This window comes from Leptonotus elevatus, chromosome 3, assembly GCF_054856555.1.
Source record: "Leptonotus elevatus isolate MCC_2025b chromosome 3, RoL_Lele_1.0, whole genome shotgun sequence".
Classification (NCBI taxonomy): Eukaryota; Metazoa; Chordata; class Actinopteri; order Syngnathiformes; family Syngnathidae; genus Leptonotus; species Leptonotus elevatus.
This window is the reverse complement of record NC_141241.1, coordinates 4763867-4777871: the sequence shown is the minus strand read 5'-3', so window position 1 is coordinate 4777871 and position 14005 is coordinate 4763867. Positions and strand designations below refer to the sequence as shown.

Here is a 14005-nt window from a genome sequence, read left to right as displayed (position 1 = left end):
AAAAAAAGAACCAAAAAATTATGAATAGCTCGTTAACGTTCAAGGAAATTCAGTTAAATGTCCATCAATAATCAGGGCAATGCTGCTCCCACTTTCACTTTTGGAATTGAGACGCCAAAATATTAAAAAAAGCACTGTATAAGTGCGAACATTGAACGACTGTGCAAATAGAACACAGCAATTGGCTGGCGATGAGAGCAGGGTGTATCCCGCCTCTCGCCCCAAATTCAGCTTGGATATGCTCCGTCTCACCTGCAACCCTAATGAGGACAAACACTATAGAAAATGGATGGATGCATGAATTAAATAAAATATACAATTACAAACGAACCATGTAGGCCCCACGAGTGTCAAAGTTTGGTAACCACAGCGTGTCTATGTGTGTGTGTGTGTGTGTGTGTTGGGGCAGGGGATCCCGCTGAGCTACACTGTCAGGGTCACCTCTGCAGTGTCTGGTGAACACCCCACACAATACGCCACCTTGAGGTAACAATGGCTCTATTGTTGATCGAGACAATGCTGTCTGAAGGGCAGGGTTAAGGGGGGAGGTAGGGAGAGCAGGGTTGAAAAAATAAGGGGGGGGGGGCAGCATGGCTTCAGCACCTGGTAACACTGCATGGATGTGGGGGGTGGGGGGGGGTAGGGGGGGTGGGGGGGGGTCGTCACAGTCCATCAGTTACCAATGGCATCTAACCACAGAGAAACATGGTGAGAACCACTGACCTGAGGAAGCATTTCACATGTAGTCCATGAAACAGCAGGTGTCATTGGGGGTGCACTTCCTGAGTATTAGAAAAAGAAAAAAAATCTAAGTCTAGAATAACAGATGAGTCTCTTTCAACTCTCTTTAGTCCTTGATATTGAATGATGTCTGGCAGTCTCACACCTTGCATTTTCATAGAGTAGTATTCTTCTATTTTGGCCTATCAAAGTCCCGCTTTAAATGTGCACAGTATCAGTCCTTGAAAGCAGCACAGCGAAGGGAAATGCAACCAGATGAAAAGAATAAACTGCTGGGATCTACCACAGGTCTTTGTAAATAACTTTCAAAGACAAACTAGAAACTTAACATTGAACAAACATAACAAAGATACAGTCTTATGTTTATGTCACGGATTGATTTTTTACCCTTGTGTTTTGTTAGGGCACACTGTGCATCCTTGGTGCAAGGAGTGCAGTAAAGGGTGTCGAGGCGGTACAATGAGCTCAAATGTGTTCCTGCTTTTTATCCCCAGATAAAGAACTTCCACTTGTACACACGTAGAGTATCTCAGCATTCACACACAAATGCGCACAATACCTTTTTTCCCTCCCCGGTGAACACAAGCCAAAGCGCTTAAAAAGCTCGGTCTAAACAAGGCCAAACAACGACTGCTGCTTTCCTCAGTGGAGTTTCTGTTTTCAGTTTTGTTATCAGAAAAATTCTCACATTCCAGAATGTTGCATTACTTCATCTTTTGAGGGTGGCAAGGTAAGATCTATGTGAATGTGAGGATTACTATAGATGTCAGGATCTCGCTCTCATTTTCTCTCAGCGGTCTTGTGTGTGTGTGTGTGTATATATATATATATATATATATAATATATATATATATATATAAAGCCCTTTGTTGTGCACTGCAATATAAATCATTTACAGGCTTTGCATACATTTGTGTAATCTCCTTCTTGGGGGCTGGGCTGCCTATCTGATTCAGTGGACACCAGGGAGGAAGAGTTGCCTTTGTATGCCAAACATACGTTGATGTTGTGAGTGGGTGAGAGGAAACCTGGACACAGTTACAGTACCACATGAGACATTTGCATTCTGTGCGCAACAGACATGCCAGACCATACATGAAGTGCACCTTCGCATCTAAGAAGATTCACATTTACATGTTTGAACGATCGCATTCTTAACTTTGCCAATGTTCAAATTTCTAATCTAATGCAATTTACATGCATGCAGAAAGAGGAAATAAAGTCCAAAATTTTCTTTACAGTAATAATTTCTATTCTAGTATGCGCGCCCACTAGTCTAAACACAGCATTCTAAATAATATTTTGTTTATGGAATTCGAAATTAAACAGCAAAATACACCCACGGGCGGCCATTTTGCCACTTGCCGTCGACTGAAAATGACATCAGAGTTGCTCAAGGGCGCAGGTAACAACCAATCACGGCTCACCTGTTTTCTGAGTTTGGTCATGTGATGTTCTCAAGCTGAGCCGTGATGTCATTTTCAGCCAACAGCAAGTGGCAAAACTTGCCACTTTATATTTTAAGTCCCCTGAGATGAAAAAAAAAAACGGGTCGATTTTGCTGCTTAATTCATATATTCCACAAACAGCAATATAACAGTAATCAGAATACTGTGCTTAGACTAGTGAGGCTGCATATCATTTTAGACTTGACATCTCCTTTGAATGTGTTTCTTCACTTAGCCTCTTCAACTGCCCTTTTATTAATGTTGTTTATATTAAAACCACCAATCACTTTTCTTTGGTCCTTCCTCGGGCGGTGTTCGGTTTAGGTGAACGGTATGGGATCTTTTTTATAGGTTTTTGGTGAACTAATGAATATACACACACTCACACGCACGCACGCACACACATACTCACCCACATACAAAATTTTAATAAAATAAAAAATTACAAAATATAAAATAAAATAAAATAAAAAATTACAAAATATAAAATAAAATAAAATAAAAAATTACAAAATATAAAATAAAATAAAATAAAAAATTACAAAATATAAAATAAAATAAAAAATTACAAAATATAAAATAAAATAAAATAAAAAATAACACAAAATAAAAAAAGAGAGCAATGATGATGATGACATGTCAAATCGGTGAAATTACCGAATGAACAATACTGAGCTCTTAGGAAAAAAAAAAAGGAAGGAAAAAAAACAAACAATCACACAGGAAGGAGCTCCAAGGCTGCTTTGCATCTACAACCTCATTCCTGCTTTTCAGGTCAAATTGGCTCAAATTCACAAAGGTTTGGAACAGCATTTCCGCTAGAAATGACACTCAAGAATTCCGAAGAAGGTTTTATTGCCAAATTATGATACTATCTTTTTTAATAAATAAATAAATCACAATACTGTATTGTTTGCTGTGATTGTCTGGCATCCAGGAGGTGGGCCCCTTCTAAAAAAAAATCAGCTGAGATAGACTCCTGCTCACTTGTGACCCAATGAGGGCTAAAGATTCATACAGTTTGGTGCGTCCTTCTATTGCCGAGATCCTTTTCATGTGATTCACATATACAGACACACACTTCCACAGTGGTGTGACGATGCCTCCGCAAGACAGTAAATCATTGGGAGGCGGACTGCCGAGCTCATGTGACGGATGATAAAACATGCAGAGGCAGGTGGACTCTCCTCCCCGAGTACCTCCACCAGCTCTCCTGCTTTGTCTGAAAATATTCTGACAGTGGTTATGCTTATGAAAAGCTCACGCTCTCCATGGAGCTGACAATTTCATTTGCACGTGAATCATCTCTTGTTTCTAAGATTTGTGGAAAGGAATGCAAGAACGCATGTAAACAGAGCAGAAGAGGGTGTAGCCTACCGTAAGTAAATACGATGTTTCAGTATGTTAAGTCTTATAGTTGAGAATGGCGAGTCTTCCCCTTCAAAAAAAAGGAGAAAAATCATGCCATGGTCCCCGCGTTTTTTCAGCCTACACATCCCACAGTTCTTTCCGCGCAGTAACATAAAGTGCTAGCCCCCAGCTAGTTTGCGAGCTAACAGGCTTCGGAGATCCTCGTTCTCTGTGCATGCTGTGCTGTGGGCTCGTCCGCAAAGTTTGATAAAGACACCGAGCTGTTTTGTAAATTGCGGAATCCAGGGAAGATGTATTTTGAGAGTGGCGCCATAGCTAGCGAGCTAACTGCATGCAAATGGTCAAGTACTGTAACTCACAGCTGTGTTGGCTAACCAGTGATTAAGGCACTCAAGTTTGATATAGTGGGGGATGGGAGAATCATGACAGATTCAAGTTCATCTCGTGGTGTGATTTTAGGAAAGCCTAAAATATCAGCAAAACTTGAAATGGTTAAAAAAAAAAAGAAAGGAAGAAGTTTTAACGCTATAGTGAGTAGCACAAGGTTCGTAGTCTTTTCTAAATCGTGTATAATGCATAGTAACAAATTTAAATGTTGATATAGGAATTGATTTCGTCTAGTCACTGTTTGCTTTTTCCCCCTCCACTTTTTTGAGTGTTTCTACCTGCCACAAACTCCGCAACACTCTTGACAGTATTTTCGTTTGGGCGATACGTCTGCTGTATGTGCCACATATATGGATGTGCGCACTTAGATTAAAGTAATTGGTGTTGAAATACTGATTCAAATAGTGGAAATGCCATCAATGATGTCTTTGGGGCACAACAAGAAACCCCTCACCCCAGTCCAGCATCTCCCCCCCTACTCAGAACATTTGTCCAGCAATAGAGGGGATGGGGTGAGATGTGTCTCATTTCCATGAAACAGAACCATGGTTTTAAAAAGTGGATGTTAAATGTACTATATTTCTCGATCCTTGCGGTATTAGACATATGATTAAGACAACCGTGTCATTTTCAATTGTGGGGAAAAGGCACAATATAACTCCTTTAAATTGTTCTTTGTTGGGGCTCCTTTGTGTTGATATGCAGACCACAATCTTTCCACATTGGCAGAAGTCTGCGCTCCACTGAGAGCTTTCGGGTGCACTTGCAGAAAGCAAACTGTTCCCATTTAGACTAATGTTGCTGATGTTGTTGTTCTTCTTGTTCAAGGAAATGTTGCTGTAAAGTGACAGTAAACCACAGACTGCTGCGCTTGCCAGCATTTTACTGTTTTTTAAAATGAAATAAATCTGTCATTTCTTTTACCGCTAATAAGAATGATTGCCAGAAACATTGTATATTAAGCATTACGAATACATTTACATTGTGATCAGGAATTTATAAATGCATAAACTGCTTTTGATAACAATACGAAAAACATCCATGAATGGATGTTGCCTTAATGAAAGTCCACACGTTTATGTTTAGAGCTCAGAAGCTTATCTGTCCCTTGGCCATATAAATCTTTATGTGGCGTCGTCCCGTGGTTTGAAGGAAATAAGAGATGACGATAATGTCATCATACAATTTGAATAATCGGAATATTCTGAAATGTGTTCGTTCCTTGCTTGTGTTGACACCACTGGAACGATTCAACAAGCTTCACCCTGATAAAAAAAGTCCCAGTGAAGCAAAGGAATGGAAGTTGTGACCGTTGAATTTTTAATCGTAATGTTTTCCCCGCCAAACTTTAACTTTGATTACTGCGTATACAGGATGACCATGAATATTTAATGGTAGAGAAACACTTAACATTCCAAAACGGGTTTTCAGACCCTTCCCACTCTGCATCTAGTTTCTGTTCTCTCTCCACTAACAATCAAGATGATTAGAATAAAAACGACCGCATGATTTCATCTGAAACAAACAGTGACAATTGTAAAATAAAAGTGATGTGCTCTCACTCGTTGCCTCATTCTTCATGGTGACATTGTGCGCTATTTTCTTTTCAACGAAAAACACAATTTGTCCAGCTCTCTTACGTGCAAGAGACGAAATCGTGTTGGTGAAATTGGCAGATATTAAAACGACTCACACTGCCAGAGTAAAATGAGTTTGAAGGCAGTTTCGAGGCAAAACAACAGCCGCAGCGTGAGATCGTGTCGCCTGGGTTTTCAATCAGAATCACTTCCTCCCTCACCTGTTCAAGCACTCCTGTAACACACACACCCAACAGACACACAACGTCAGATCACACGGCCAATTCTGCTTCCGTTTCACGCACACACTTGCAAATCACTTGCCAGGATCATTTTTGCACGTCCTCTGTGGGAAAACCCATCAACTTCCACAGCAGGGAACAGAATAACGAAACACATCCTAGATTGTAGTTCCGCCCTGGCGAGCACACGCGCGCACGCACACACACCAGCACACATGCAGTTATTTACTCTGAGAGGTAGTAGGTGATAATCAGCCAACATGGTGGCGTGCCACACAGAGATGTGAGGTGCGAGGGGCCAAGCATTTTGCAGTAATATCTTGTAGCATTGATTGAAATCTCACATATTATCAGTGGAGAGTATTACACAGGTCATTTAGACTGCTGCAGTTGTAATGACCTTTTTCCACAGCAGTCATTGACATAGTATGCCGTAATACAGAAACCGATAGTAGGCAATTTAAATTTATTTGCATTTGATCAGAAATAATTTGTAGTGCTGAGGAGAGAAAATGTCGTAAAGTGCATGTAAACATTTTCCCCCAAAGACGAAAGAATTTATCATTCGCCTTAAAGGCCGTACATGCAGCGAGTCGTCTCAAGAATAAACCGCCTGAGAGTTCAAATCAACTCAGTTTGAGTTAAACAAATACTCTTTATTACAGTAAATTGAACTTTCATTAATTTGTCAAATTTATTGAAAACTCTTCATTATTTAACATGTTATTAGTTAATACTTTTTTTATTTAACAAATTGCACTGTGTTAGTTTTAATACCCAATGGAGTTAATAAGACAGTTAAAAACAATAAAAAACAAAACTGTAAAAGAAATACTTTTTTTTTTTATGGTCCGATGCTGCCTACCATTATAGTACTATTGACACAGAACCCATAGTACCAAGAGAAAACCCAAAGATTCACAGGAGAGCATGCTAGCATCCATGCTATGCTATGCTAACACCCATGCTATGTTGAGTCTATTGTCTTCTGTGAGGTCGATTTATACTCTTGAACACTCATATGAAAATGAAGTCGAATGACTTTGTGCTGTTTGCCCTTTGCTTTTTCCTTAAGTGAAGGAAAATAACTGCATGTTCCTGTTCGATCCCAACGCTACAGCCCGGGACTTACTTAGGTTTGCGTTCCACTGAGTGTCTCTCTCGGCTGTCTCCCTCCTCTCACAGCGCTTATCGAGTTCATTTCTTTTTACCCTGTGTCTGTGCCCTCTTTCTGTCACTCTCTTTCCGAAGTGTGGTTCAGTGATTGGAAGTTCAACCCTTGCCGCCCTGCCAGCTGACCTGCTGACATGCTTTTTGTGCCATTGTTTTAACTTCTCTATTGCGCTCAAGCCGCTGTCGGACCAACACAAACACCAACACAAGAACCAAGTCACGACAACTAAATACAGACTGAACTCAAACGCAGCAAACAACTTTTATGGAAATGTTCGGTTTATGTTCTAGAACAGTGTTTCTCAACCGTGGTTTTCCATGTCTCCCACAGCCAACACAGGTGTTTCAAATGATCAGCTAATTAGCAAGCTCCGCATGAAGCCAGATAACAATCCTCAGCTGTGTTGGCTATGGGAGACGTGGAAAACAGGCTGGATAGGGGCACTCAAGGACCGGGGGTGAGAACCAGTGTTCTAGAAGATAGAACATGTAACAACTTGCACAGTATTAAGAACATCCAATCCATGTTTTTTTTTTTCTAAATTGTTTTTGGGAGTTTCCTGGTCAATAAATATTCATTGCCGTAAATGGCCGATGAGGAACGATGAATTGTAATTGTTGGATGTCGGCAGCCGTCCAACCTCACCCCCCCCCCCCCCCCCCCCATCGACAAATTTTCCCGGGCTGAATTTTGTTACCAGACCGTCCCTCGACTGAGCCAACGCTGGTTTATTTATACCCAACACATCGGGTTGAGGATTTGACCAAGCATGTTGCGTGAAGATTTGGATCCAACAAGCAGTCAAAACTCTCCATACAGATGAGTTAAAGCTGCAAAAAAAATGGTTCGCCAGGTTATCAGTGTAGCTGTGGTTACAGATAAAATAGTCGTTTTATGAGACAAAAACACAACTTTGCCGTTTCAGGCTCGCCACAGCAATTCAGTGGTTTGGCACAGTTCTTACACCAGATGCCCTTCCTGACACAACCCAGTCATTCATCCAACCGACACCAACATCTTCTAAGAATGTCACAATAAATGTATTTCAACTTCAGTAGGCAAATGGCGACCGGCTTCAGTTCCTCAGCCTGCCCAAATCCAGTCTTCAACCCAATCTGCTGCACCAAAACAATTAACTAGCGAGTTGGTTAGGAAAAAAAATCCAGCATTTTTTTTTAGTGTGTACATTGGATGTCGACAGCGGTTTAATTACCATCTTAGGTGCAGAGGTCGTCCCCAGTAGTGAGGAGGAGACACTAACAGAGATGCCGAGGACTCACTCCAATTCCAAGCGTTGTCCTCACGTGAACTTCAGCTAGTCAATTGGTGTGATTTAATACGCAGCCACTGCGCATGGAAAGCAAGCGAGGCTCAGTGTTCTTCGAATTTATACACTATTGATTGTTTCGCACAGATGCACAAAGGGAGCGGGGAGCAAGGCCAGCCAGATTGTTTGTAATGTTTGAGGCAAAATCTCCATCTCTAGGGTAATAAGGTGGATATATTGTTGTCTTTATACACTGCTCCAGTTAAAAGGGCTGGAAAGCATGAGGGGGAGAAAGCGTATCGGAGAGGGACTTGTCTCTTGTGGGCCTTGGTCTAGCCTTTGGCATCGAAAGTGAGCCTGCATATTAGTCTGTCTATCACAACACAGCAGGAGAATGGGAGGAGAAGTACTACTCTTGGCTATCGGTGGGCTCTCTCACTCTTCTCTTTTCTTCTCTCAAACGCTCTCTTTTTTTCCCTCCTTGGGCTCCACGAGACAAAAGCACTTTTGTGTGCTAATAAAATTAACTTCCAAGCATGGTTATTTTTTTTTCACCTTGCCCCATTACATGGTGTATTGACTATTGAATTTTCAGCTCATTTCATAACCTACGCCTGGTGCCAGCAGCGGTTTGGTTTTTAGAGTGCTGCAAAGGCTCCGGGGCAAACATTTTAGCCTGTGTGCTTTGCAATGAAATAAACAGTATATCTAGCTCCCGCATACCCTCAGTGGCAATCTCGCTGCCTCCCATAAATCTGAATGGCATTAACATTTAAAAAAACCAAACTCCTACCCGTCAGTGGATGGGGCTCTCAGAGAGGAAAAAAAAGGCCTCCATTCTATTTGTCTACATGGCAGATAGGGGGAAGACATCAGCTAAACAGACAGGCATAAATCTGTGAGGGTTGGTGCTGTTAAATGACACAGCCGGTGGGTTAAGTGAATATCACCCTCTGCCTGCTGAAAGTGCTCACCCTTCTATTTCCCGCTACCATTAAATATGTGTTTCATTTCGCCTTATTTGGACAGAAAGTCATTTTACCTTCCTTTATGAGAAGGTCATAAAATATATAGTGGTTTTTTTATTTTTTATTATTATAAACACTCGGCATAACATTTACATTTTGTATTGTATTAATGTGATCAAAGCGACACGGGGCTGAATAAAACATTCATGGCAAAAGCCATTTCGTACGTGACATTTGGTCACCCTATCTCTCATCAGTTTTCTATATGCAGGGGAGTGGGGGAAGCTGGTCAAATGTTTAAATGTAGCCTCGCTACATAAAATTTAAAACCCGTTTTCACATTAACACCCGCTGGCTAGTTGATGGAAATGCTTTTTGTGTGTGTGTGTGTGTGTGCAGATAAGAGAAAAGTCAAATGGAAATGACTAGCGGGTCCGTTGTGGCGGTGTCGAGTGTGGAGACGGGCCGGGGAAATTGAAGCTTGTCAGTAAAATTACAAAAACGCAGCTCTGCTTGAACTGGCAGACATGTAAATGTGGCAGACCCCCGAGATGAGTCCATTATGGATTGTCCTGGGCAGCCTCTTTTCATCAAAAACCCCATCAGTGTATTACAAAAAAAATAGTATAGCCTTGGCACCGACAAATTAATTCTTTCATTTTTTTCCCCCCTTGCTGATGTGAATCTCTGTTGAACTCTGCGATGGCTAGCAATTCAATTAAACTGTCCGCCGGAAGAAAATATACAAAAGGAGAGAACATCGTTCATTTTGATACTTAAGTGTGATTTTTGTATCAAACATAACAGGCATTATTTTTGACTAAATGATCTTCGGGGGACAATTCATTAATACATCCGACAACCATCATTTCATCACAGAAAAAGCAGCTCTTGACAAACTAAGGCCAAGCTTCATTTAAAAGTGATTCAGCAATCCAACTAACAAAACAAGGTCAGATATCTAAGAATTTATATATAATTGAATGAATTGATAATTAACCATTTATCACCCCCCCCCCCCCCCCCCCCTCCCTCCCTGAAGCAACCTTCCCGTTTCTACCCCAAACCTAGTGGCAGCGTTCTGGCGCAGTCTAGAGACAGAGTTGGCCCATTTCATGTTGTGTGAAGGACTCCCACAGGTGCTCATTAGTATTGTTTACTTGTGAACCCAATGGAGCCATGTTCTCTTCTAATCATAGATCTGATAACACCTTCTATGCCTTGGAAGAATTTTCCCACATACAGTATCTGTAAACTCATGAAGAAATCTTCCACATCAACATTTGCACTGAGGAGAATGTGCAGTCTCTCGAGGTGCCCAGTTGTGGTTGACAAATAAACAATGGTAGGTAGCAGTTTGGTGACCCTCAAAAATAAATACTGGAACACATTTTTAACACTAGTTTGTAATGCGCAGTTGCTGATCAGCCATGAGCGACGCAACTGGATAGCAAAAAAGGAACAGGAAGTCCACAGGCTTACTTTATTACTAGGAACAAAAACGGTCGGCTTCTTGGCGTGACCACGCGTCACAATACGCATACACGTCCGTGGCATCAAATACATTGATAGCCAAAACAAAAAAAAGTGTTGCATAGGCACAACAAAAACAAGGGAGGCGCCACCCTGTGGCGCGGTGCCACACTGCAGATTGTCACAAGTTTTAATGCAATAACTGCTTGTAAAATCTATAATTTAAAATCATTTTTCTCAGCTTTAGAAATCTGATGAAGCACTGTTCTATCTTAATGAACTCATAGAACCATAGTCCACAACTTGTTGTTGATAGATTCTTCAAAAAGAAAAACATAAAACAAAGCCTTGCTATCAAGCCACTCTCCTGCAGAAGCATCTTCCAGATCTAGTCTCAGAAGTTTTTTTTAAAGTTCATCTTTGCTAAAAACCTGTACCGCAATATGGTTGGCTCATGCTGGTCTTTAAGAATCCATGAGTTACGCTGTCCAAGGCCAAAAACGTCCAGGGGATTTCCCATGATGCATCAAAATCATCTTTCCACTACTCCATCCTTATATTTTAATATTCATAGGACTGTTTAAGTACAAAATCATGCTAACGTGTCGCACTCTCTCCCATATAATGCTCTGCAACTCCCTCCATATTGATTATCGTACAATCACCGAGTCACATTTAACTTGACAAATGTTGGTCCTAAACATATAAAGTCATACATTTGGCAATACATGACTGAAACTTAATTTAGCTATCGGTGCCTTTATTGACCACGAAGCCGAAAGGGGTCTCCGTTGCTGCTAAGCACAAACGTGTTTAAGCAACTAAAATAATTGAATACTGCACAAGATTAGATGCGATAAAAATCAATAGCCTGCTTAATAAGCCATGTCATAAAGTTTTACAACCTTGAGGAGGCCTATCACATTTAAACCCCCCTTGTCAAGATTCAAACCACACAGGGGCAAGAGCATTGGCTACTTTCTCCATTCTCCCCCCCCCCCAAAATATGTGATGCACTAAAATAATTCAATACATTTTTGAGAAACTGAACTAGCGCAGTCCCACTGGAGGTGCAAGAGAACCCGCGCACCAAAAGCACCACATATTCAAACCGTTTTTTTGTCCTCAAGCCACTGCTCTCTTTCACAGCTGATTTGCATGATCTATATCTCTATTGGCAGCTATGCGGAGTGGTAATGTGGTCTGAGACCAAAGTGCCCCAGGTTTGATTTCCCTGACTGGCACAGCGATATGGGTTGGGGGAGGGAATGTCCCTTCTCCTCCTGGGTATCCACAATGTCACGGCTGAGGTGCCCTTGAGCAAGGCTTAACTTTTTCTGGGGCACTGAAAAGCTGAGAATGTGTGCTTGCTTGCTGTGTTAACTGAGTAGGGTTAAATGCAGAAGCGCTGGCATTGTGACAATTAATTATGGGGGCCCAGATTTTGGTGTGACGCCCCAACTGATAGGAATGTAGCAATTGGTTAGACCGAGATAAGATAGGCTGACAACCTGCAGGCCAGGGTGCAACCAACCTTTCGCCCCAAAGTCAGCCAGGATAGGCACCAGCTCAGCTGAGACCTTAGTAAGAACAAGCAGTATAAGAAAATGGATGGATGGTTAGTTTGGGGTATATTTTCTATAAGCAGTTATAAGGATTTTTAGAGTGGGCATACTTGCATATTTTTTGCTACTCAGTCACTGTATAGCAGTCGTAGACCGTCAGAGCCATCAAGGTATTCTGTACAAGCCTAAACTAAAATAACACTATCAGAAACCCTGACCCCCATTTACAACCAAAGTTCGAATTGTATTAATTTATTAATAGCCTCTTGATTTCATAGCATTTCTCTTGGCTGCCCTGATTCCGGTGTGTGTGTATGTTATGTCCAATCAGATTTCAGCCTGTATGTGCTGATGTCTACCTAATGTAACATAAACAATATTTGCAATGGGACCGTTTCTTCATAACATTATATTACGTCTGTATGCTTTTGCCATCTATCTATTAGGGGTGTTAGAAAAAAATGTATTCGGCAATATATCGCGATATTACAGTGAGCAATTCTCAAATCGATTCCAAAAGTGGCCGAATCGATTTTTAAACATACATTTTTCTATGGAAAGATTCAACAAAACGTCTTACTTAGGGTTAGGATTTACACATTAAGCATGGAAGAATGTTATATTAATAGAACATTAAACCATAATATTTTATTTCAGTGCTGTTCAAACATGAAACAGACTGCAACCTGTTTGTTAAAGGCAGTGGCTCAGTTATAAGCCTGAATTTTCAGATAAATAAATACATTTTCATACAATTCTTACAGTGTATATGTACACGTTTACTGATTCTTATTTTCCAAATTTGAGTTTAAAAAAAATCGCAATGGTCAATTTATAGATTCGTATAATCGTATCGAATCGTGACCTATGAATCGTGATACAAATTCACACCCCTACTATCTATCTATCTATCTATCATCTTTTTACCAGGTCTTTCTGATTTCCGACTGTAAGTGAAGGCAGCACGAGGGAAGCGCGGGACTCGCTCCTGTGCGCTCTCCCTCCCTCCCTCCCTCCCGCGCAACCGCGCGCGTGTGCCCGCCGGTGAGGGCGCGCGCACGGGAGGTGGCTGGGGGTTGTGCTCGCTTCTGCTCTTCTCTGCTCTCTGACCCCAGTGGCAACTGCGATTCACTACACTCTGCACCGTCGGTGGGAGGCTGCTCTCTTCTGACTCCCTCTCCCCTCCCGCTTGTCTGTCAGCGTCTCTCGTCCGCCTCCCCCTCGCTCTCTTGTCTGGTTTCTTTGCACAGAAGCCAGCCGAGGTCCCACCGGGTCGAAGGTTCTGCCCTACCTGCACAATACCTCTGCCAGCCCGGACCTTCCGCCGTGCTCTTGCTCTACCCCGCCTGCTCTTCTTCTCCGCTGCCGCATGGACCCCTGCCTCTCCGCCGCGTAGAGGGCGACCCCGACCCGACGCTCTCCCTCCGGCTTGGCACCGCAAAACGCACAAAACCCCGCACGACGAAGGTATCGGATCCTTTCCGCTCGCCTTCGAAAGCAACGAAAGAGGGAGGAAGGGCAGTGAGGGGAGAGGAGCGACACAATGTGCTGTTAGCGTTACAAAGCCGCCGTTTTGAGGTGGCTTGTCATTTCCGCGGCGGAACAAGAGGTTAGCGCGAGGCTGACTTGCCACTGACCTCCTTTGGCTGCTTTTTAGGAGACCAGGACCCGAGTTGTGGACTACACGGACCTTTCTGTCGTGTGTAGCCGCACATAGCACACACACACACATCGCGAGTGTGTTCCGCGCGGTGCCTGACTGAAAGGGTCAATTTATCCGCCGCCGCCGTCA

At 42.2% G+C, this 14005-nt stretch overlaps 1 protein-coding gene and 1 long non-coding RNA gene across 4 annotated transcripts in view; one reads left to right on the top strand and one right to left on the bottom strand.

Annotated features, from left to right (window-relative positions):
* Nucleotides 1–13996, bottom strand: part of LOC147176698 (uncharacterized) — a 36922-nt gene extending 22926 nt beyond the window's left edge. Inside the window, exons 1-4 of one of the 2 annotated variants that reach the window (XR_015094384.1) lie at nucleotides 13851–13996; nucleotides 13505–13702; nucleotides 1651–1769; nucleotides 724–782 (exon numbers count right to left, since the gene is read on the bottom strand). This is a non-coding gene — a long non-coding RNA (uncharacterized LOC147176698). The remainder of the gene's footprint in view (nucleotides 1–723; nucleotides 783–1650; nucleotides 1770–13504; nucleotides 13703–13850) is intronic. The other variant, XR_015094382.1, reaches the window with a different exon arrangement.
* Nucleotides 13246–14005, top strand: part of mpped2a (metallophosphoesterase domain containing 2a) — a 49521-nt gene continuing 48761 nt past the window's right edge. Inside the window, exon 1 of one of the 2 annotated variants that reach the window (XM_086071513.1) lies at nucleotides 13246–13680. The gene's annotated coding sequence lies outside the window, so the exon portion shown is untranslated. The other variant, XM_086071514.1, reaches the window with a different exon arrangement.